This window comes from Chinchilla lanigera, unplaced genomic scaffold (genome assembly GCF_000276665.1).
Source record: "Chinchilla lanigera isolate Chin_1 unplaced genomic scaffold, ChiLan1.0 scaffold00063, whole genome shotgun sequence".
NCBI classification, from domain to species: Eukaryota; Metazoa; Chordata; class Mammalia; order Rodentia; family Chinchillidae; genus Chinchilla; species Chinchilla lanigera.
The window spans coordinates 904001-927963 of record NW_004955464.1 but is presented as its reverse complement, the minus strand read 5'-3'; the positions used below and the strand labels follow the sequence as shown (position 1 = coordinate 927963).

Sequence of the window (23963 nt, the reverse complement as noted above, 5' to 3'; positions counted from 1 at the left end):
GGCAGGAGCCAGATCGCTGCAGAAATCAAATAGTGCAGGTTCACACGCCACCAGGGACTGCTGGAATGCGGCTTTGTTCTGTCTCTGAATTTATAGGCCGACTCCTCCTTCCCCACCCCCTCAAACTTGATTTATTATAGTGCAGACGCGGTGGCATTCCTCCAACTTTATTTCTTTCTTCAGAAATAAACAAGGATTTTACAGCTCCATAACCTCCCCAAAGTTTGTTTGTTCTTCCCTCCATCCCGCGTGGGCCATGTTTGTTCCCTGGGAATGTCTCTTCTCTAATTATTTTCACATTTCAACAGCTTTTGTTTCTTTTTTCTCTGAGCTTTATAAAAATGCTGATGGTGGATTTGCTCCAGGCTAAATGGTACTGTAAACATTTTCTCCCAGGCACATGGGAGCCTTGGTGACTGGGGGCCATGTTGCCCTTTCTCATTGTGTAATGTGCCAGAAGGAAACTTGAAAATCCTGAAACACGCCTTTGGATGGCTGGAAGAAAAACACATAAATTGGTAAACGGGAAAAATCTGCTAATCTTGTACAAGGTACCTTTGGCAGCATAACATTTTGGAGACTCAGCCGAGAGAGAGGCTGTGCCGAAGATGAAGTTTTCATTTTAGTTTGGGATCCTTCTGCCTCCAAGCACAGACTGAGGTTTGTACACCGTAAGGGAGCAGCAAATTCCTGGGTTCTAGGACCGGTAACAATTTGCCCACACCTCTGGCTGTTGGAAGACTAAAGAATCTTCTGTCCCCTCCCGAGCCCACAGCCGGATGAAGGGAACCATCGTTTGCTCCAGCTTTTTGCTGGCAGCTGCTCACATCCAAAGTCCTACTGTCTCCTCTGACCACGCTGAGTCCATCCACTTGACCTGCCCAGCATCTCCTGGATTTGCCTGCTCCTGTGCCTGGATTGGACTCCTGCTTCTTTCTCAGGACGCTTGCTGAAGCCTCCTGCTCTGGTGCCTCCCTGGCGTCTCCCTGCAAGCCCTCCATTGAAAGCATAGCTTTCCATCGCCAATACTGCTTGGACCGTGCTGGGACCATGACTTTCTTGCTTAAAAAATCCCTGTCATTGCCAACCCATCATTGGGCATTTGTGCCCTCCCTGCAGCAGGGCTGGATTTGTTCTGTCACTCAGTGGCAGGTCCCCTTGCCCCTCACCCGTCTGAAGGGCTGGCTCCTCCCCGATACACAAAGCATACCTCCTTGCCCTGTGACCAGGGTGGGTGCCCTGCTTTTCAGTCTCTTCTCCAGCTGCAAACATCCGCTCAACCTCAAGCCAGTTCATTCAGACATTAGTTCCTCCGTGAGATCTTCTGAAATTCTCAAACCTGAGTCCTGTGGCCCCTCGCAGTGCTCCTGATGCAGCTTGAATGTGTCTTCACACACTGTCCTTCCCACCACCCACCTCACCTGAGGCCCTGTTGGACTCTGAGCCCTGGAGGACTGTATGTCATTCCCTGCACACTATCCCTTCCACCCAGGGTGGGAGGTGTTGCTGAGCTCATTTGAAGGGAAACCCCCTCCAGGATGTGCTGGAGGTGATGAGGGTACAGACACGGCTTTTTATGCTGCCTGGAAGACCATGGACTGGGCTGGGATCTAGCTCGAGAGGTGACCAGCAGTCTGCATGGAACAGGACAGGTGCTCTTGCTGCTGTCATAGCCTGCAAATTGCACCCCCTCAGAGTCCTTGCTTCAGAATAAAAGGGAAATAAATCATCTTAGACCTCCCCTATCTTCACTTGTAGTTTGGTCCTTGCTGCTGTGCATTTCTGCTGTCTTAGGCTAACCCCCAAGTCCATGTTTGCATTCGTTCTGTCCTTTATGACATGAGTACTGAAAGGGCCGCCCTGGCTCAAGGTCTTGCTCTCTTAACTCTGGCCTCTGTCACAACTGAGGAAGTCCCAGCTTGTCTCAAGGATGATTCCAGTTTTGTCTGGTGGCACATGTTTTATCCAACAATAAGGTGACAAAGGAGTGAGGAGGTTGGGGAGAGTGGTCCTCTCTGCTGAAGCTTGAATGAAACAGTAAAGCTTCTAGGATCTGAGAGGTCTAAACCCAGAGCCTCAATCATTCAAATCACTTCTTAGAGAATCTACTTTGGACCAGGAGTTACATGAGGTGCTGAGCTCGCAGAAGTGCTTAGTTCAGTGTGTGAGGTGGCCTTCCCACATGCCCAGCATGGCCTGCCCGCCCCTGCCCCAGTGAGAGGGCCAGAAGAGTCATGTTCAAAATCAGGGTGCAGATGTGGACATAGAGGGGTACATGGGAGCAGGTAAGACAAGAGAGAAGAGAGGCCAGGGAAGAGCTGAGTCTGGCTGCCATCAGACCTTCGCTTTCTGAGTCTCAACTTTTTGCCCTTCGCATAGGAATCAGCATTCTGGCTCTCTTTGCTGCACAGAGCTGTGAGTACCTGCCCTGAGGAGCCCTGGGCCCAGGCTGAGGTGCCAGCACACACTCGGTACAGTATCAGCAGGAGCTAGATATTAGTGGAATAAGTGAGGATGGATGAATGGTTTTTACTGTCAGCCTTACTGGAGAAGGGGTGTGAGCCCTTTGGGATACCTACTGTGCTCTTTCATATCTCAGCGTGGTGCAGATAGCCACTACTAAAAAGCCCGACATGATACATACAGTCTCTGCTAATGAAGTCAACATGGCCCACACAGCCAGTGGCAAACAGGATAGAGCACCACACTAGGGGTCCTTCTCCTTCCAGTGGGAAGGGGAGAAGTTTCTATTCAGATGAACTGGGGAGCATTCCACAGAGAAGGGGAGCTCAGAGCAGTCCTTGGGTAGGGTTGGACCATGAATTCTTAAGCTCTTTCCAGGCTTCAGGGCAGATGTGGCATTTCTGAGGAAGGCATCATGGAGAGGTCTAGCTCTTCTCTTGCAGCCTCCCGCTTCCTTTGGGTGGTAGGTGCCCATCCGGGATCTTATATCTAGAGGCAAGATCTTGGGAGGAGTTCTCTGTGGATGGAGAGTAGGTCCTCTTCATCATCTCTGCCTGTGTGTCTAGATCTGTCACCACACTGCTGTGCTGGGGCTTGGTGTGCTTCCAACTCTTTTCCATGCTCCTGCTCATCCCCTCACCCCCTCTGGTGCTCCGGTTCAGTCTCTCTCTTTCTCCCTTCCCCCTCCCGCTTCCCCTTTCCCTGACTGCTGGTTGGATATAATTGAAAGTCCTATGACTCTGAGCCCCTTGAGGTGGACTTCCTGTCTCTATGTCTCACGGCTTGCTGCTGTGCTGCTGACAGCTAGCATATGACTAGTCTCGGTGGGGGTCCTGGGCATTGCTGCCTAAACCCGAATGCGTGTGGCACAGGTGTGTGGGATGACTAGCAAATACCTCCAGTTTGGGTCTGGCTGTGGTCTAAGCTCTAAAAGAGAAGTAGAAGACCTCTCTGAGAGTTACATTTATAATTTGTCTCCATGTACAAAATGCAACCAAGGTCCAGACTCTAGGGAAGAGTGTCTGGAAGCATCACCCTGGGTTCTATCACTTGGAAACATAAGTATTGGTGGGTCAGGGAGCACTACAGCAGCCTGACGTGACAGCATGCAAAGTCCCTGCCCCCAAGGGGCTTGCAGTCCCCTCTAGAAGCTCCTTGCAGCAGGAGGGGCCTTGGCCATACCCCCTCAGGACCGGTGCATGAGCCTGTCCACGTCCCTTCTGTGCCCCAGGCCATGTATGAGATGGTGAGGCCAAAGGGAACCTGAAACTCTTCCAGGCTTTGCTGTCCTTCGACTTGTGAAATTAGGTAAGGAATGGGCTGACATTTGAGAAGGATTCCATGCCAGCTGCTCTCACAGTAAAGATGGGAAGCTCTGCTCTGATTGTACTTTCCCTGCTACTACCCTGAGTGAGTCTGAGCCTTGCACTGACTCATGCGGGCCACTCCAGGACAGTGACCTGGCCTGCATGAGATGTGACTTCACCCAGAATGTATTCACCACCTATGAGTGTAGCACACAGAAGTACCTGTATGGGATTAAACCAACAGTTAACATTTTGAGTTATCAGGAAAGGACTACCTGGCTGTCTGCTTCATGCTTACATCTCTGCTTTTAGGTGATCCTCCCACCTCCCAACACACATCTCCACTGTCTGGCCATCTACCAATGGGATCAGGAGGGGCACCCCCGTCCTCTGTACTGCACATATGCATGGACTCTCAGCATGCTTACATACATGCCCTGCACAGAAGCAAGTTTGTGCATAGTCTCTCTCTGTTCCATCAGCATATTCAGACTTTCAATTTTTACCATAGACTAGCATTTGCGAGTGCTCATTGTGGTGGGCAGAATAGGCCCCCAAACAATTGTTGTGTCCTAATACCTTGAGTATGTAATATTAATATGGCAAAAAAGAATTCAGAAGCAGGTGAAATTAAGATTGTTAATAGCTGGCTTTAAGATAAGGATATGATCCTGGTTTATCTGGGACAGTTACAAGGGTCAGACAGTTTATCTGTACAGTTACAAGGGTCCTCAAAAAGTGGGAAAAGAGGCAAAAGAGTCCATGTCAGAGTGATGCAATGTGAGAAAGACACCCAGTCTTGACAACACTGAAGATAGGAGGCCATTGGCTGGGGAAAACAGGCAGCCTAATCCAGAAAAGGCAAGAACAGGAATTCAGCCTCTTGGGCTCTTGGTTTTCACCCTCTGAGATCTGTGTCAAACTTCTTCAGAACCATGAAATCATTACTGTGCATTGCTTTAAGCGACTAACTTATGGTAATTTGTTACAGCAATGATAGAAAACAACACCCACAAAGTAGGTTAGTCCCACCCCAGGGAGGTCTAGGGTCTAACAGAGGCAGTGGACCTGAGCCTGAGTGGGCATGAACAGAGTGAGAAAGGTTGTCACAGGCTAAGCCAGGCACAGGAGAAAGAAAGCTGACACTCCAGGGGCAGTGGAAGTTCTGTGAGGATGTGGACCACAGCTCACCACAGCAGCAAATCCACCATACCAGACATGCAGGGAATAGCTGCTAGAGGAAGGAAGGAGGGAGGGAGAGAGAGAAAAGTCCAGAGCAGGACCTGCTAGGTAGGTGCGGGTGGAGACGTGAATAGAAGGCGGTGGAAAGTGTTCTAGGCAGAAGTGGCAGCTCAGGCAAAGACCTGAGGGCTATTTAGAGAACGAAATAAAGTTTACTTTGGCTGGGATACAGTGCCTCATGGGGAATGAGGAAAGATGAGTCGGGCATGCCCAGCTCATGAGGGGCCTTATAGGCTATAATTAGACACTAGGCTGGTATTCTATGTACGATTGGTGTTCCTCCCCTCCCCTCTCCTCCCCCCTTTCCCCTCCCCTCCCCTCTTCTTGTCTCCTCTTGGTTTATCTGAAGATATTTTAAATGGAGGAGGTCTGGTTGGGTTGACCTCACTGATGACAAATAATGCCAATGGAAACTTCATCTTGCCTTCAGGCCGTGCCTCGGTTACTCCCTTCATCTGAGCAGTGGTTTAGGATCTACCTCAACAATGATCATTTGGGGCAAGGTGGGGTGGTCTGGCAGATGATGGAGATGGCGTCTGTATCCACAGCCATCTGATTTGACTTGATTCTATTCCATCTACTCACTGGCACTTTGCCTTCGTATCCCCAGTTTCCCAATCTGTTGAATGGGACCAGGAGAGCAGTACCAGGGCCTTCTGTATCTTCCCACCACTCTGTACCCCATTCTGTACCCCAGTGCTGCCCTGCAAGTGCCACATCAATGTACAGTGGTGCCCTCTGTACCCAGAAGAGCCCTGTCTGGGGAGGCAGCAGTAGGAGACACAAGCAGTGAAGGGCACAGGACGACAGGGGATTCTTCCTCCTGGTTCCCTGCTCTCAGGGTCTCTGAGCTCCGCCACTCTCTAACAAAGGCAGCTTCTGGTCAGGCACCTTTCCCTACACCTTCCTTCCTTGGGCTCCAGGAGCAATCCCTCTCCTTGCCTTTGAAGAGATGGCTATGGGAGTGCTGCCTGCTATGTGGGCCCAGGCTTCCATGTGCACACGGGCCTGTGATCTTCCCCATGCTTTTCATCTCTCCCAGCGACTCTGTGCCTTCCTCAATGCACTGGGTCTCTGGCTGAGACATGTTTGTTCGGGTTGTGGGACTACTGACCAACAGACCAAGGCCTCACCCAGTGAGGAAGGCTTATCCCTCTGATCACTTCTAGAACACTGTCACAAGATCACTTCTTTTTCACTCATAAGAAACTGAAAACGTCAAAGAAATTTTGAAAGTTGATAGAAAACAATCATACTCCAGACTAGAAAATGAAATCAAAACCAAGTGACGAAGCAGGGAGCTGGGCTGGCTTAGGTTCACAGTAGCTCAGGACCGTGGGGCAGGCTGGCTGGGAAGGTCACCAGCCAGCAGCAGGTGCAGGCATAGCAACCCCTGCTCTCCAAGTCATTCTGTCATTGTGGAACAGCTGAGTACCTACTGTATGTCAAGAGAGTACCTACTGTGTGTTAAGCACTTTTCCATAGTCTCAAACAAGACTGGCAAGGCTTCATGATGCTATTTTACTTGGGAAAGGAGACAGAAAACAAACAAGTAAATTAATAAATCCACAAGTTAATTTTAAGCATGAAGTGCTATAGCAAGATTGAAAAAGGATTCAGGAGTATGGAATAACCCTGTGGGGGATTTGGAGTATGTTCCTTGGCAATGTGTCTGGAGGGAGGGGGCTCTCAGAAGGGGTGACTGTTGAACTTGGGTAAGAAAGAAATGCAAAAGGCAGCTATAAGGAGGCTGGGACCATAGGAAGAGTGGTCTGGGCAGATGGACAACCAGTGCGCGAGTCAGATGGGCAGGGCTTGCTTGTGCATTCAGGGCATTAGAAATAGGGTAGTACAGGAGAACAAGGTCAAGGGTGGTCAGATTTGAATGGGATGGTGTGTGTGAGCTGCCCAGAACAATGCCTGACATGGGGAATAGGCTCAGTATGGGCTATCTTCCCCCACTTCTAAATCTTGAAGACCTACTGGGAGCTGTAAGATACAAATATCAATAATTCATGCCTTTACCTCTCAGAAGCTCAGAGTCTCATATAATAATAAAAACCTGCATTAAAACATAAATGAGCTAGGCATATAGGCATGTGCCTGTAAACTCAGCTACTCAGGAGGATTGCAAGTTCGAGGCCAGCCTAGGCAACTTAATGAGACCCTGTTTTAAAATTTTAAAAAGTGGGAGTAGCTAGGAATATATCTCAGTGTGAAGGGTGGAGGTTCACTCTCCAGTACCACAATAAAATTAAATTAAATTAAACAAGACAAGAAAAATAAATAGAACTGCAAACAAATGCTGGTGCCTGGGAGATAAGGTAGCTGTGGCTGTGGCTGTGGATGCAGAGGCTAGTATGAATGAGGACACAAAATTGCATTGGGAAAGACAATCATAGGCATGTGGGCTCTTCCTTCTCTTTCCATCACATGAGAATGGGCTTTGAGCCTGGATCACTTCCTTATGAACAAATAAAGATCCTTAGCCTGTGCTGGGATCTTAGACAGCCCATGTAGCCTTTCCCTACTTCACATTCAGGTGTACTCCTGGGCTCTCCTTACATAGGTCCATCCTACGGTACCCGGCCAAACTCACTGCTCTATCTGTCCTCTCCAGGAGGAAAGGAAGCCCTTCTGCCACAGGACGAATAAACTTGCAGCTATTTTGAGGAACCTGCTTGCCAAATCATGGAGAAAGACTCATTCCACCCAGTGCTTGCCTATCTTTTATTTCCCTTGTCTACTCCAGTGCCAAGCTAGAGATAGCAGAAGTGCTCAGACTTCTGATCATAGGTAACAGAAGCCCCTTGGCTAGTAAGGAGATGTGAATATCAGATGGAGATGTGGATGTGGACAGATAGATGTAGATATCAAGGAAAGCCTTATAAATAAGGAATTAAGTACATGGCTACATATAAAGGAGGGAGAGGATCCAGGGTAGAGCAGATGAGGATGCTACGCAGCAGACGCTAGGAGGCAGAACACATTTCCACCACTGAGAAGTTGCCAACCAGGCTGAAACAGGCTCCTAGACAAAACCAATGGCCACAAAGCAGCATAAGTGGATTATGAAGGATCTGGATTTGTCTTGTGGGCTCACCTGCTATTTACACCCATACAGTTAGCAGACATTCTTGCAGCACATCAGAATTGGAAACTCTGACTTCAGCATACCTGGCTTTATAAAAACAGGTATCCTTTCCCCCACTGGCCATGGGACAGCTGGGCAGAAATTGTCTTCCACTTGCTCTTTGCCATGACTGCTTTGAGGCCAGGATTCCTGTCCTATGATCAACAAGAGGGGAAACACAAAAAGTTCTTTTATACACTGGGAGGGAGGAGCTAGTGGGGTCCAGATCGAGCACAGAATTCCTCCACACATGATCTTCTACTGGAACTCTGTTTCACAAGAAAAATCTACTATATGCCATTGAATGGAGTTATAAGATTTAGAGCCAAACGGAAACTTTTCAAAGCAGTGCTGGCCAGTTGTCCAACAGAACTGGGGAAAAGATGTCAACAACGTACCATAGCAATGCAGTTTTAAATTGCCAGTGAGTCTTCCAGATGGAATTAGCTGTCAATTATGTCACTAAAATTACTTCCAGCCACCAACCCATACACACACACACACACACACACACACACACACACACCAAACAAAACCTTGAGCCATGGTAAGAGTTGTGGGCTATAAGACATTGTATTTTTGAAGTCATCACTCCTAAATGGAGTTTCAGAAATGTGAACATCAAGTCACCAGCTGCCAATAATTAGACAGAAGATCATTTACCTATTGAAATAATACGAAGTCCAAAGACGGGACTGTTTCCCGGACCCACCCAGGCCCCATGGGAATGTGGGTGGGCACATCTGTGAACTGCTGTCCATCCTTGGGAGGTAGGATCCAGGGCCAACTTTGTGTCCCCGGGTCATGTGAAGGGATCTTTGACAAGCTGTGGGTGACAGTGACACCAAAACGCTGTTACAGCTCTTTTAAAGAGAACAGTAGTCTGCGGTGGCAGGATCTTACATGTTTTATTTGTTTTAGAGTAAAATAATTCAGAAGAGCCCTAAAACCCAGGGAGCAAGTTCATTTTGCTTTCCCTGGTGCAGAGGAGTTGATTAGCATGCGAGGCACTTGGAAGCTCAGTGACCTTGGAGAGGTGGTGACTCAGCCGTGTGTCCTGCAGTTTGACAAGAGACACCTCCTCTCCCAAGTCATTGCAGAGGCACCGTCTTCTAGTAAGTTGCTTCGGCCTAAACCACATTTCCTGCACATTTATCTACTCCCCCTCCAGCTCCTATTGTTCCCAAGGCCATCTAGACCCTGAGCAACCCCAGCTTGGAAACCGAGGGGCAGTGAAACAGGAAAATATGACTCCTTTCTCTCCCTCATGTGTTTTTGTAGGTTCAAAAAAGCAGGTGCAAATCACAACTGAATTCAAAGCCTCCAAAGAGGCCAAAACAAATCAATCTAATGAAAAAGGAGCTCATTATAGCAAAACCTGGAGAAAAACTTCAGCTGTGGCACCTCCAGGCAATTATCGACTCCCTGGCCCATTTCAAAGCCCCTGGGGACCGCGTGTGGATGGAATGGACCCTCGTGGTCCAGCCTCACGTGAGGGCTGAGTGGGCTGTCCCCGAGCCAGATGTCTGTGGCTGTGGTAAGTGTACCGATCTCCTGGCAACCTGTGAAAGCCACAGTACCTCAGACCGAGTTTTACATTATTTTGTTACCAGGAGAGCAGGTTTGAGATGGGGGTCTGGAGATATTTCAAGCTATTTGTTCGTTGCTATGGTCATCCTTGGCTGCCCCTTGTGAGTTGGAGACCCTCATATTCAGTCTTCTGGTGTCCTAAAATCTGAAGTTTTCTCTTTTTCATCGAAATGTAGAAGCCATTAGCATGGCTTCCACTGAGTGGCAACTTCAGGTGCTGTGCTGGATTATGAAAATGAAGTTGTTGTAGGTATGGCTTGTACCCTCAGGAAGCACACTGTCCAGGCAGGAGGAAGCGCTGTGACACCCAGCCAGGCACTCTCACATTGTTGTGGCTGCCTGTGGTTCTTACTCTGCCACCCCACCCTCCACCAAATTGCCTGTACCTCGAGGATACTCTGTTCTTTGGTCATGCATCCAGTTTATACTCCCATCCAGCGTTGGATTATCTGATATCCTGATTGTCACCTTTTCCATACACCTTCTTCCAGTCCAGATGGTCCTGGCACATGGCAGGCACATGATCATCACTGGTGGAATGAATAGGTGAATGAATTCAAGAGAAATGTGTAGCACTCCACAATCAAACTGCCTTGGTTTCAATGCCACCTCCAAAGCTCTTGGGTTAAGGGAGCAAAGCTGAGTCAGCCTCCTAAAGCTCACTTTTTCTATCTATAAAATGGGAATAAAATCTAATTCACAGTGTGTGAGAATAAGCAAATTCTTACTAAGTGTTAACGTAACGATTGCCGACTAGTAAGGGCTTTATTTATTTATTTTTTGGTTTTTTGGTTTTTCTCTGGTACCGGGAACCAAACTCACGACCTTGCGCTTGCCAGGCAGACGCTTTGCCGCTGAGCTAAATCCCCAGCCCCTAGTAAGGGCTTTATTGAAGGTGCCCGGGAAACCATTGTACATCAGTTGAGCACCTTCTGTGTGCTAGGCACTGCCCTAACCTCCAAGGGGGTAAAATGAGTAGAGTAAGGAGCCTACTTTCAATGAGACCCCCACCCTGACTGGGAACGTAGAAACGCCAACAGAAATGAAAAGGTTGTCCTACTAGTAAGTGGGATATCAGGGGTGCAGGGCGCAGGGCAGGCTAGATCAGTGAGGAAGTTTGCAGAAGTGATACTGAGGACTGTGAGAGCCAAAGGGAAAATCAGACTCAGAATCTTGAAGGACCCCCATCAAGCCTGCCTGAAACACTTGTGACACGACCTTGTCCTATAGTTTGGATATGACATGTCTCAGGGGGCTCAGGTATTGGTGTCCTAGCCCACTCAGCAGTGTTCAGAAGTAGGCAGAACTTTTGGAAAGTGACTGGATCACGAGGGTGCTTTCTTCATCAGTGGATTATTAATTTGATGGATTAATTAATTGGATTAATGGATTAATTTGATGGATTAATTTGATGGATTAATCAAGAGGATTAATTAATTTGATGATAGTAGTGGGAGATGGTGGAGACTTAGGCAACTGGGCCTAGTGGAAAGGAGCGGGTTGCGAGGATGGCATCTGGGGAAAATATGGTTCTTTCCCTCTCCCTCCCCTTCCCTGTCCCCTCTCCTACCCCTCCCCTGTCCCTCTCCCTCCCACTTCCCTCCCCTTCCTTCCCAGCTGCAACACGAATATTTTCCTCCCCACTCCCCATTGCCATGATGTTCCTGCCCAAGAGCAGTAGAGCCAGGCCATGGACTGAAAGCCCTGAATCCATGAGCCAAAATAAACCTTTCCTCTTTTAAATTGCCAGTCTCAATTGCTAAGCCTCCCTTTCTTTATTCCTTTTATTTCTTTTCTTTTTTTGGTACCTGGAATCAAACTCATCCTTGTTCTTTCTGGGAAGGCATTGTGCCACCAAGCTATATCCCTGGTCCTCAAGCCTCCCTTTAGGCTATCAAGAACATACTGTGAGCTGGGCGTGGTGGGGCACCCCTGTAATCCCAGCACTTGGGATTTGCGGCAGGAGAATTATTGCTAGTTTGAGGCCAGCCTTGGCTACAAAGTGAGCTCATGGCCAGCCTGAGCTGCATAGAAAGACAAAAAAAAAAAAAAAAGAACATACAGTGGGAGAAGTCATCTAGGTTTTATCAGGCAATTGGGCCCTGGGTCCAGAGATGGAAGTTGTAATGCCTGCATCAGTAAGCATCCAGGCAGATCAAGAGGTAGCAAGTAGGTAGATAATAAAGTTTCAAATAGAATAAAGCGCAAAGCTCGTAGAGACAGCTTAGGCCATGGCAGGGGTATGCGTGTGCAGGACAGTATAGAGAGGGAACGGAAACAACAAAAGGAAAGAGGCGAGATGTGGAGAAGGTCTTAAAGCCTGAGCAGAACTGACAAGGAGGACAAAGGTTAACACAGTGGAGTATAGCAAGGGCTCCAAGTTCTAGAAAAGGAATCAACAACAAAATAGCCTAGAGTTATGGAAGGACATGGCATACTCTAAAAGTATCATGAGGAAAGGTTTAGATGCAACCCTAAGTCCGCATAGATTCTCCCTCCTGAATGGAGAGAGAGAGAGAGAGAGAGAGAGAGAGAGAGAGAGAGAGAGAGAGAGACGTCTGGATGATGGATGGATGGGTGGGTAGGTGAATAGGTAGGCAGATGGATGGATAGGAAGGTGGATGTATGGATATATGGTGGATGAATGAATAGATGGATGAGGGGTGGGCAGATGCATGGATGGGTGGCTGTCTGGATGATGGATCTCAGCAGCATCCATTCAGAAAGAATAAAGAGGATGTAAAGAGGAGACAAAGGTAAAAGTGGGCGCTTGTGCTTGAATATTAGGGCAGCTGGTGTTAAATACAATGTGTTAACAAATGCAACATGAGGTTATTTTTCAATAATCAAGAAATGAAGGTAAGAAATTTTAAAAGTTATTCTAATCCTTCCCTCAGGATAGGAAAGCTGTTCACATGTTGGTCTTTTGTGTCTTTCTGTCTATCTTATCCATGTGTCTATACACCTAGCTATGCCTACCTGTCTGTCTGTCTATCCATCTATCTACCATCCATCCAGTCAGCTATATTTTTCTAAAATAAAAAAACGGGCTTTAGAGCACTTTACATTTTATAACCTAGTTTCTCTAACTAAGTTATTATAAGAATCCAGTTATAGCTACTTTTTTTTTTTTAACTTTTTGAGACAGGGTCTCACTATGCAGATCAGGCTGGCTTTGAGATCACTTTGTAACCTGGTCTTGAACTCACAATGATCCCCCTGCCTCAGCCTCCTGAGTGCTGGGATTACAGGCATGAGCCACTACACCCAGCTAGCTACTTATTTTTTTTATCTTAATCTTTTATTACTTCTAGTCTAGACATGATACAGACTTTTGGCACTTACAGGAGTATGGCAAGTGGTGGACACGGGCTCTACCAGCTCCTCCCTCCCTGTGGGGGCTGGACTCAGGTGTCTCTGCCTCCATCCCAGTGGACTCCATCTCTGGGTGGAGGTGGCTGCATTCTGACTTGGAGACCAGCTACTTATTTTTAAACTAGATTTCAATAGCTGGATAATATTCCTTCTTTTGAAAGTGCTACAATGGGGTTAACCAGTCCTCTAATTTTTGCCATTATCAAAAGTGTTTTAATGAACATAGGTGTTCCCCCTTTGGCCATAGGTCATAGCAGAAGGGCTACCTTTCTCTAAAAGCTTATGAAGCTCTGGGTTGATTACACAAGTCTTGAACTTGAGATGGGGTCATATTTAATACTCAGACATAAATCAGCTGCTTCTGAAGTGACACCCTTCTAGTGTACCATGTCTCTCCCCATGGCCATTGGAGGCTGCTTCTGGCTGATGACTATGATCGCTCTCCTGGCATACTCGCCCAAAGCACCGTGGTTCAGAGCTGTCAACTAATGCAGCTGTGAGGAAATGCCGGGAAGGATTTATGTGTGCAGCAGTGACTCTGTGACCCCTAGATGGAAAAGCAGATGCCTTGGAAATAAGACTAGTCGATGTGGCAAGAGGAAGACGCTTACCTTAGAATAAAACCAAATATGTCCTGCCACTTCCCTGAAGCTTCCAGTGGCTCCCTGTCACTTATAGGAAAAATATCACACTGCTTAGTTCAGCAAAGAGGTGACAGGCAGGACAGAAAGAGGACTGTCTGGAGAACCCAAAGCCATAGATCGTAGCTGTTGTTCTGCTAACCACTGGCAAGTTGTCTCCTCTTAGGTTTATTTTTCTCCATCTCCAAGACGGTCCACAGGTGATACATGATCAAATATATGAGTCTGCAAAGAGTCAGAGCCACTTGCTAAAGGCCCTCAGGAGCAGAAGGGAGAGCTGAACAAGATGCAGGAGCCCTTGGCTGCACAACCTGCTCTCCGGTAGAGACCACTTCCGTGGTTCAGGGCTGTGCCATCAGGAGGCGGGGCCAGCAGCCAGAATGACCTGGAAGCCACAGTTGGAATGAGAGATGGCGCGAGTCTCGGGCTGGGCTGAGGAGAAACATTCCAAGTGGGTGGGTAGCTTAAGGCTCTGGAGCACAAGGAAGCCTGCTGTCCACCTAACTAAATGCATATTTGCTGAATGTCCCTCTGCTGGGCTCTAGGTACTCAAGGACAGACAAGAAAAGCACAGCCTCCATCTTCACTGGGCTTAGAGTGGAGCAGAGGAGACAGAGCTCTGTGCAGAGCCAAGCGACGATGAACAGGAATCCAGAAGGCTTCTGGGAACACATGACAGAAGCCTCTCTGCTCTCCCAGGAAGTCCATAGAGGAGTGGTGGCACAAAGAAGTGCCGTCAGAGCTGAAGTCAAATCAAACAACATGTAAAAAATAGAAATATTGAGGAGCCAACAGGAAACTCAAATTCCAGCCTCCCAGGGGTCTGTCCACACTTGCATTGGAAGTCTGTTGAACCTGAAGTGAGTTTGTGGAAATTTTTTAATTATTTGCATTAAGTACAGGACACTGCAGGAAAAATATACAAGATTCTTTTCAATAAAACACCTATGTCGTCGTGTTATCATCTACTGCTGAACATCAGCATCCTGCAGCAGGCTTGCTACAGCACAGAGGGCTCGGCCCAAACTCCTGAGTATCTGACACAGGAGGTTAGAGAGGGCTGTGCGGATTTGGCCCAGTAAATCTCTAGGTGACAGGTGATGTAGATGCTACTGGCTGTGGTACAACATTTTGAGAACTGCTGAGTTGAGAGGGAGCACTTTATTTTCTGGGCATGATGTTTAGGGTAAGGGCTTGCTTTTAAATTCTTCTCAAAGCTGGTAGAGAGAGCAGCAGTGTAGACAGAGTTCCCCATCCAGACCCCTGGGGACATGCAGGAGAAACCCCTTCCACCTGGGTCCCCTTCAGAGACTTTGTAGCCAGCAGACTCCAAAGAACAACACCTGCCCTTGTTTTGTGTTCTATTGTACAAATAAACTTAGAAATTTTGCTTATCTTCTGTGGAAAAATCCCAGAGGACTTTGTCAAGTGTAGTAAATGCTTGTGTCCCCCCCAGACTGATGTGTTCCAATCCTAAATATCACTGAGATGGTGTCAGGAGGTGGGGCTGTGGGGCTGAGAGGCAGGCTGCTGGACAAAGGCAAGCTCCACGTCTGACCAGGACAGTCGGCCTCCTTCTGTGTCCTGCCTCACTGAAATCTACACAACTGTCATGTGTTTCTATTTCTTCATATGCACCATGGTGGTCCCTCGCTGTGCACACCTGATGGAGTCTAAAATGCCCTCTCCTGTTCTTTATTGGCCAAAACTCTGCTCATTGCTTGAAAGCTTAGTAGAGCCACCTCCTCCTCCAGGAGGACATCTTTGCACTTATTCCTGTTCTCCAAGGTGGAGAGGCATCTTTCCCTGGTGCCCCAACAATATCTGTCACTCTCTCCATCATTACAGTTGTTATGGTGATATGTAGATGTTCCCCAGGAGTCTCATGCACTTATAGCTGGGGTTTGGTGGGTGACTGGATCATGGCAGAATTGGCAATGACTTGCTGTCAGGAGGCAGGGCCTGGTTGGGGACATGGTCACCGGTGGACTGTGACTTGGAAGGGTACACCTCCCTGCCCGGCTCCTCTCCCTCTCTGCCTCCTGCAGCCTGAACTGCTGAACATGGACTGAAACTTCTAAAACATGAGTCAAAACAAACCACTTCTCCTTTGAGTTGTGGTTATTGGGTATTTTGTCTTCATGATGAGGAAAGCGACTAACAATAATGATGAAGGGGTAATAATACTAGTTTCTTTGGCCTCTTCCTCCACTGCTAAGGGGTAAGCACCTAAGATCAGGGAACAAGTGTCAGTCACTTTGACCCTAGCAAATCTGGAGTGTTCAGCCACTGACAGACAAATGAATGAGGAAGCAGGTGGCCAAACACCCGAACAGTATGTGGCCGAGAGGTACACACATTATTGATAGGCAGAAATCGGTCACCTTTCTCTTCTTTCCTGGAGGAAAGGGTAGAAGACAGTGAAAGCAACAACAGTTGAAGAGCCAGAAGTCCCTTGACTCGATCCTTGGCTCTTAAAGACCGGCTCCCCTTGTGGTGACTCAGATTCAAAAGTGAAAAGCTGATTGTGAGGCTAACTCGCCACTGGCCCCAGTGAGGGTGAGTCATCTACTAGAAAACATGTTGCATTCCAGGGGCGGAATCTCTATCACAAAAGCTCTATCACAGTCTACTCCAGCTGCTATCACAAAATGCTGTAAGCGGTGTAGCTAAAAAACAATAGCTACTTACTGTGCTGCAGCAATTCTAAGAAGTCTGAGAGCAAGATGTGGCGGATGCAGGGCCTGGTGAAGGACAGAACCTTCTGCCTGCTCCCACCTGGCAGAAGGGCAGAGGTGCTGTCCCGGATCATTGCTATGAGGGCACGGCTGGTGGTCTGAAGGACCGTGTCCCTGCACACACCCCGAAACTTAATCTTCAGTGCACTGGATTAGCTGACTCTCCATTGTCAGTAAGGTTAAGGCCTCAGGAAAGAAGCTACATCAAGCCCTTGACCTTTTTTCCACCCTTCTATCCTTTGACCATATGAGGACATAGCATTCATCCCTTCCAAGCAGGCAGCCACGGGCACCATGTTGGAAGCACGGAGAAGTCCTCACCACACTCCAAACCTTCCAGAAGCTGGACCAGGGACTTTTCTACTGTTTTTAAATCACCCAGTCTGTGGTATTTTATGCAGCAACCAAGTGGGCCAGTCCCATTCAGGAGGGCTCTACCCTCAGCAGACCTAATCTCTTGGTTAAAGATCCTGACTTCTAAGAGCATCATTAGGAGTTAGGATTTCAGCAGATGAATTTTAGGCAAGGAGCAGGGAAACACATTCAAACCATGGCAGTTTCTCCAAAGGCCTTTGAGTGTGACAAGTGTCCTGTGGCCTGGGCAGTTCGAGATTCAGTGTCAAGACTGAGCCAGGGGAGGTGCCCAAGAGATAAAGTTTGAAGAGGGTTCGCTCTCATACCCTTATTCCAGCCCGGACAGGGTTGGTTTTGAGCATGACTTCCAAGAAGTCCTGACTTTCAGTTTCTTCATCTATAAAACGAGAAGGTCAAATTATGCAGCCTGGCTGGTTCTCCAGCTACCACCCTGCTTTCTGGTCACCCAGCTCTTGTGGACACTCAGCCGCCGCTGTCTTTCCCACTAGACTTTTCCCCTTTGTTCTCTAAAGTCCTAGTGATCCTTGATTAGCCTCACTGGCCATGCCTGGTTTGACTTTCAAGGGCTCAGTCATAAGCCACCTAGCAAAGGCAGCCATAAGAACAACGTAACATCTGTTCCAGGCCTTCCTGCAGGACGTGCTTCACATTCCTCCCCTCAAAGCAAAATTGATCGGCCTTGACCTGGGGCCACGCCAGAAAGAGGGCTCCCCCAGGGGCTGGGGTGCCATTCAGGGCCCGGATGAGGTCAGTCACCACATGGTCCTTGGCAGCACAAGGAATGAAAGGCATTTGCTTCCCCTCTTAATTCACAAGAGTTATGAATACCTTGGGTTAAACTGAAAGTTCACATCTTGACAGAAAAGGGCCTAAATAAGAGATAAATAATAGAATCTTTCTCAAAGGGGAAGGGATCAAGAGATGGAGGAAGAGGAGGGAGGGGAGGGAAAGGGGATGAAAAAGGAATTAAGATGTGTTGCGTGCATGCGCCACCCTCACACAAGGAATGCACACTATGTGCTGCACACATGCACTAAGTGAATAAAGGAAGACAAAGCCGATTCCTCTGAGTTAGAGCACCGACAGGGAGGGGTGACAGTGTGAAGAAGGGGTGAGGAAACAAGAGGGCATTGTTTTTCCAGTTCAGTGTCAGGTCTCATCCTTGAGCCCAGCTCCTGGGCCCCATCAGTCCTGCTGAGAATGAGCACTGCTCCAAGGGCAGCTCGATTCCCTGAAACCGCGAAGATGAGTAGAAATATTTTCCCAGTGAAAGTCCCAAGTTCATCTCTTTGTTGCATGCATACCCTCGTCAATGGATGAGGAGCAAGTTAGTTTCTCATTCAAACAGTTGCCCCTAAAACTTTTGAAAGCACTATTACATCCCTTCCAAATGTCTTATTCTTATACAAAAATATCCCCCATTTTTTAAAGCCCACCCCAATACTACAAGTTTTGCATGTATCCTCTCCTCTGCCTCAGCCTGGCTCCCCTATCCTAGAATTACTGTGTCCTGGTGACCTTCACACAGTGTAAGGCCAGACTCTACATGTTAGGTAACTGTGGAGAGAAAAGCAACCATCACTAACTACCATGTAGCTGCTCAGGTTTTCTTTATACTTCCAGAAAGTGCATAATACCTTTGCCTCTCTCCCCTTAGTCTAATGTTCTGGAATAATTATGCCTTCATTTCATATGATGCCAGATTTTTTCATACTTCTTTTAGTGATATTGTGTTTCCTTTGCGAGATGTGTATTAGTGCCATAAATAGTGCACAATACGATTGTGGGAATGGAAACTACTCTATTCGTGACTTGTTCCAGAGGCTTAAGCTGCTAATTATACAATGGTATCTCCCAAACTTTATCCCCAACCTGTATACAGAATTGTGAGGCAACTCTCCATAACCCACACCTGATCCTTTAATAAATCAATGTAAATTCACATGAGTCAACAGCAAATACAAGCCACCCAATTTAAAAGTGAGCAAAGGTCCTGAAAAAGACGTTTTTCCAAAGAAGACACACAAATGCTCAACAGGTATATGAAAAAGTACTGAAGCACACTGACATTGAGAGAAGTCAAACCCAAAACCATAATGAAAGATCACTCCACATCTGCTGGGATGTCTGTTATCAAGCAGATAAGAGATAATAAGTATTAGCAAAGTATAGAGAAAATGAAACCCTTACATTCCATTGGTGGGAATGTAAGTTGGTTTAGCCATTATGAAAGACATTAAAAATATAACTATCATGTGATCATTCTACTACTGCATACACAGTACATCCAAAGAAAGTGAATGAGTATCTCAGAGAGCTGTCTGCATTTCCGTGTTCCCTGCCGACTTGTTTACAATGGCCAAGGTAGTGGGAACAACTTAAGTGTCCACTGGTGGACAGAGAAATGAAGAAATGTGTGGGTATGTATATACACACATGACAGCACACTTAGTAGCATATATAGATCAGGAAACGTCACTCAGCCATATAAAGAAGGAAATCTGGGACATTATGCTAAACTAAATAAACCAGACACATAAAGACAGATACTGCATGATGTCACTTATATGGACTTTTGGACTTTCAGAAGGTTGAACTCAGAACCAGAGAGTAGAATGGTGGCTTCCAGAGGATCAGAGTGGGGAAAATGTAGATTAAAGATATGAGTTTTCAGTTATAGCATGAACAAGTTCTGAAATATAATGTACAGTGTAGTGACTACTGTTAATAATACAGTAAGTCCCCAACTTACAACCACTGGAGTTTCACAGGTAGAATGGACCTCGCATTACAAACATACCCCGATGCAAACAAATCACAGAAGCAGCTCGTGTGTTTGCTGAACACTGTCACATTGTGCTGCTGTGTGCTTACTGCACAGGTGATGATGTGCAGTGGTGCAGTGCTCAATCAGAGCCCAAGATGCCTGGAAGCCAGGAGGAAAAAGCAGTGGTAATGTGGAGGAGATTGATCAAAAGTGGAAAGCAATACACAGTAATACTTCGGTTCACAAATGTTTCTTTTCATGAACAATTCCATTTGAAAACAAGTGTTGGGCAAAATTTTGCTTCTGTTCATGAACTCCACACTGGTTGAGGAACATGACCATAGCATGAATGTGAATGTGGCCATCCTCCCCAGGAATGTGAAACAAAATATATTCGTGAACTGAGGCACCACTGTACACTGTATATTTGTGTCAAAGTGTGCAAGACTCACTTACTGGACTTGCAAGTGAATCTGACTTACAGAGGTTCTCCTGGAACAGAGGTCATTTGTAAGTGAGGACTTACTTGCAATTTCTGAGGACAGTCCTAAGTATTCTCATCTCCCCCCAAAAGGTAAACTATGTGAGCTGATAGATGTGTTCACTAGCTGGGTTGTGATCATCACCTCGCTGTACACATCTCTCACATCATCAGAGCTTATGTACAATTTTTATGTCAAATAAAGTTGAAAAAACATGAGCAAATGTAATGCGATGAACTCTCCCATCACATCCGGAATTCCAGCAGGTCTCACACATCTCCCGCACAGCCCCTCTGGGCCAGTGTCCATCCTCTGCTGCAGACGCCAAGAGCTCTCTGTTTCCATGTTCCTTGCATTGTTTGCACCCCTGAATCTCAGCTGTGCAGAGCCCCAGAGAGCGCTTCTCGTTGGTGCTGATCAGCTTCCCACTGGAGCTGTGCCTCACTTAAACCAGTGTCCTTCCCACCCACACCACACCCTGGGACACTTCTGCCTGCTCTGTCCTCATGCACAGGTCCTCACTCTCCTCTGCCCCCTTCTCCTCTGCTGCTTTGCTTTTCCTCCTGCAGAGCACTCCATCTCCAGACAACTTCCACTCACTCTGTCACTTCTTTGAGGACCTGTTCAAGCACCACCCCACTGCACTCTTCTTCATGATACATCAACATGAACACTATTTTTTGTTGCCTAACTCCTCCAATTATAATATAAAATTTAATAAGCTTATAGTCTGGTGATACAATCTGTTGCATCTGCTCGCAGTAGGTGCTGAATAAATATCCAATGTGTGAATGAATGAGTGAGAAGTGGCAAAGCAGGGAGTGCCCAAGATAATCTGAGATTCAGAGATCATTTCCTCATATGAATTACTTGATGGCAAGGGAGAAATTTGACCTGGAAAGGATAACAAATTTATAAAACAGAAGAGAAGAGTCATGAGACTTACTTCAACTGCTGAAAGGATAGTAGAAGCAGACTCGCATATTCCCTGAGACAAATGTAGAGCTCTCGATTCCAGGCAGTTCCAGGCAGACCAAAGGATGTGGCAGGCATTCATGATGGAATTATACAACACTGTGTCTATGCTGAGATAGGTAAAGTCATGGCTTCTTTGTTGAGTAATCATGTTGTCTTAGTTACTTTTCTCCCGTTGCTGCGACAAAATATCTGGCACCCGAAGGTAAAGAGGGAAAGGTTTATTTAGCTCACATTTTGCAAAAATTTCACTCCATAATCAACTGGCTCCAATGCAAGGTGGCACACAGTAGAGGGGCAACTGTTCATGGTGGCAGAAAACAGCAAAAGCAACAAGCAAGGAGAAGGAGTAAGCCTCTTTTCCCTTATACTGTACACAGGCTACCTGCCCTAGGGCTTGTGTAGCACTCACACCTCCAATCCCAGCACTGGACAATGAACTAATCACAAACTCCAGATTCAGCTGCCTCTAAAATGCCTGCACCCCATGATTGCATGAGATTTTGGGGGAACATCCAGACACAAACCATAACATATGTATAGCTGGAGAAAATTGCCAGTTGCTGATGCCACAAAGATAAGCTGAATAGCTGAATGATATTATTTATTTATATATAATATATAATATCATATATTATATCATATATAATATAATGTATACATATTATATAATATATATTATATTGTATAGATAAAGTGTTGACTTTCTTGCACTCATTAATTAATTCCTGCAAACATTATATCCTCTGCATTTAATGAGCACTCGTTATGAACCAGTCTCTGTGCTAGGTTTTAAGGACACAAAACTTATAATTTAGAATCCCTGTGTTTAAAGGATGGGAATGGACATTTATCCAGGTCTTACTAAGCCTTGTGCATCATAAGTACTTAAAGAAATTTTTTTTAAAACATGGGATGCCTAAATTCAGGCATTCCAGTCCACTCAAACAGCTGCTATAGCCACATACCTTAACTAGGTAATGTATGAACAGTGGATATCTACTGCTTATAGTTCCAGAGGCTAGAAAGTCCAAGGTCAAGATACTAGCACATTTGATGTTCAATTAGACTTCTCTGCTTCCCAGGGGAAATTTCTTGCTGGGTCTTCACATGGTGGAGGGGGCAAACAGGCTCCCCCGAACAGCCTGGTTCATGAGGCACCAGTCCCTTAGGCCCTAAGTCACCTCCCGCAACCCCTGCATCTTAATGCCATTGCCTTGGAGGTTAGGTTTAAACACATGAACTTTGTGGTGATATAAACAGTAAAACCATAACAGTAAACAACCAGTCCGGAGAGATAAATATAATTCTGCCCAATTTATAGATGAGAAAAATAAGATTTGGAGAAGAGAGTTTTAGGTCCCAACTTTCAACATCAGTGAGATTCGTCAGTGAGATTACGTCAGTGAGATGTAATCCCAGCTCTGTCTGACTGCGGAGTCTGTCTGTCTTGCTGTGTGCCCTCTTCCCTCCTCAACGTGCTCAGATGCCTGTGCATGCCTGCGTACACGTGGGAAGTTTGAAGAGGAAGGGTGGAGAACTTCTGCCCAGCCAGGGTTTTGGGGGTGAGGCTTAAAAATGAGTCTCTTTAATCTCCTGCACCAAGTCTCTGAACCGTCCAGGGACTGCCCCAGAGTGCACTGGCCTTGGGTTGAGCTGTCTGGACTCTCAGTGCCAGTTTTCCCAGTGATTAGCTACGTGACCCTGGATAGTCAGCCTTGTTAAACCTTAGCTTCCTCATCCTTAAAACAGAGATGCAATCTGTACCTCTGAAAGGGGATCATTATGAAATTAAATGAGCTCAATCATGTATAATATTTAGCAAAATTCCCGGCACAAATTAAATGACCCATGACCTGCAGCTGTGGGGTGAGGAAGGTAAGAGTGATGTGCATAGCCTGGCTCCTACTACCTGTTGAGGGTGCATCTGTAGGATAAAGGCAGCTTAGCTGCTTCCATTAAGAAACTGCTCCAGGAAGAGCTGGGACCCTGTACTTCACAGGCCACAGTGTGCCGGCTCTGCTCTCAAAGAGGGCCAGGAGGAAGATAGTGTTGCTACCCAGCCCGAGAAGCTGTTATTCTCAGAAAGCCTTTGGTCTTGCTCTGTTCTACATCCTTTTGCAGTGAATACTCCTTGCTAAGGAATTGCCACTCTTTCCCAGGGTCTTGATCTGGAAGCCTATACCGGTACCCATTTATGGATGGTACTGCTATATACCTTTTAAGCTTCCCTTTGCTTCAAGGGGCTGTTCTGCCTTTTGTGCATGTCTCGCTCATGCTTCTGGTGGCTGCTGTGATAGTTCTGCTGAGGCGGGCAGGATACACCCACCCCAGAGCATTTCATCTAAAGGCGGTTTGGTCTGGGACATCCTGCTATTCGGGGAAGACAAAGCAGATTGAAAGCATGTGAAGCTAGTTTCCCAGTGAGGTCAGACACACTCTGCTGATAGAAATCACTCAACGCAGGGCATAGGTGGGGAATGCTCAGGGAGGACTGAGGAGGAAGAAGTGTTGAGATCAAGTGACAACACTTGGGCTTCTTCAAGCAAAGGGTCTGTCTGGGATACCAGCCATAAGAAAATTCAGCTTCGGCACAGATGTCTGTCATGTGGAATAAACCCCCGTGCTTACATTTCAAAATGATTTCCTGGGGCAGGTCTTTGGGAATTCACAACATGTTGTTAAGGCAGCCCTCTGAGAGCTGTGATTCTTTTCCCTGGACTCTGTCCCATTTACTATGAGGAAAACCCAAGAAATGATCTCTTCCTACCCCTGCTTGTGAGCTGGAAAGAAGTGGGAGGATTGCTTCTCTTGAGGATCTACTCTGTGCTTTTCTTAATTATTCTCTAATAGCACAGAAGACTTTACTCGAATC

At 46.8% G+C, this 23963-nt stretch overlaps 2 long non-coding RNA genes across 3 annotated transcripts in view; one reads left to right on the top strand and one right to left on the bottom strand.

Annotated features, from left to right (window-relative positions):
• LOC102015488 overlaps positions 1 to 15154 on the top strand; it is an 87142-nt gene extending 71988 nt beyond the window's left edge. For both annotated transcript variants that reach the window (XR_001236696.1, XR_001236695.1), the window contains one exon: positions 14297 to 15154. This is a non-coding gene — a long non-coding RNA (uncharacterized LOC102015488). The remainder of the gene's footprint in view (positions 1 to 14296) is intronic.
• Positions 152 to 21215, bottom strand: LOC102015819. Its single transcript, XR_263186.2, has 4 exons — positions 21060 to 21215; positions 10122 to 10265; positions 8190 to 8300; positions 152 to 3992 (listed from the first exon to the last, which is right to left on the bottom strand). It is a non-coding gene; the product is annotated as an uncharacterized LOC102015819 (long non-coding RNA).
• Positions 21216 to 23963: the final 2748 nt, after the last annotated feature.